Source organism: Magnolia sinica, chromosome 5 (genome assembly GCF_029962835.1).
Source record: "Magnolia sinica isolate HGM2019 chromosome 5, MsV1, whole genome shotgun sequence".
Taxonomy (NCBI): domain Eukaryota; kingdom Viridiplantae; phylum Streptophyta; class Magnoliopsida; order Magnoliales; family Magnoliaceae; genus Magnolia; species Magnolia sinica.
Genome location: NC_080577.1, coordinates 52,015,980 through 52,017,213, shown reverse-complemented (window position 1 = coordinate 52,017,213; position 1,234 = coordinate 52,015,980). Strand labels below are relative to the sequence as shown.

The 1,234-nt window shown below is 35.2% G+C and overlaps 1 non-coding gene across 1 annotated transcript; it reads right to left on the bottom strand.

The window, feature by feature from the left end:
• Positions 1-397: 397 nt before the first annotated feature.
• Positions 398-502, bottom strand: LOC131247536 (small nucleolar RNA R71). Its single transcript, XR_009171819.1, has one exon. It is a non-coding gene; the product is annotated as a small nucleolar RNA R71 (small nucleolar RNA).
• Positions 503-1,234: the final 732 nt, after the last annotated feature.

Sequence of the window (1,234 nt, the reverse complement as noted above, 5' to 3'; positions counted from 1 at the left end):
AAGAAGCTCAAGATGAAAACTAGGTGTAGAATACAACCCCGCCTCGTACTCTGTGAGATTATTTACAACTGGCAGGGGTGAGCACACCTTCCTGCATAATATTCCCATTGAATATAGGAATAGTGGATGTTAAACAGGGGGTGATTCAATTCCTTCCTAAGTTTCATGGACTAGAATCTGAAAGTCCATACTTGCATATGAAAGAGTTTGATGTGATCATATCTACGTTACACTTCCCAAATGTGTCTGACAACACATTAAGATTGAAGTTGTTTCCTTTCTCTTTAAAAGAAAAGGCTAAGTCATGGTTACATTCCTTAAGACCATGGTCCATTGGCACATGGGCTGAGATGACAAGGGAGTTCCTTAAAAAGTTCTTCCCATATCATAAAATGAATACCTTAATTAAAGTAATCATGAATTTTGCACAAAAAGAAGATGAGACCTTTTAATGTTGGGAGCGATTTAAGGATCTTATAAATACATGTCCACAACATGGCTACGAAACATGGAGGATAACAAGCTTTTTCTATAAGGGATTGACCTCATCTCTGCGCCAATTTATGGAGATGATGTGTAATGGGGAATTTATGAACAAGGAAGCCGATGATGCATGGGATTATTTTGATAAACTCGCTGAAAATGCTAAGTTATGGGATACTGCTCATAACCCCAAGTGTAGGGTCGCAATGTACTAATAACTCAGTAAGACCGAGGTCGAATCCACATGGACTATAAACTTGTACGTATTCTGAAAATAATTAGAACTAGAACTAGAAAAAGATCTAAATTGAAATCTGAATAATTGAGAGTAATGGTGAATAATGTTGATTAAAACTTATGAATTTAAAGGTGGCAAGTAGGGTGCCAAGGATCGACCTGTAGCTATCAAGACGCTACCTTACTTGATTCAAGGAACGTAATTGGAATTAGAGTTCTATCTTATCCAATTGGAAGATAAAGCAATTTAAATCAAATCTGAACTTTTTCATTGACCTAATTCTCAATAGATGAGAATTGTGATGATTAGAAGGGATTCCATCATCCCACCATGCCCAGGAGACGATGATGAACAACGGAATTTACCAATCTCACTATCTCAAAATAAAAAAAGATCATATCCAAAGCTATAACAACATATATTCTAATTTGAGTCACAATAAATCATAGAAAATTAAAAATATTTCCTTAATATCAAACTAGAAATCAATGAAATTCAATAAGAATAAGAACC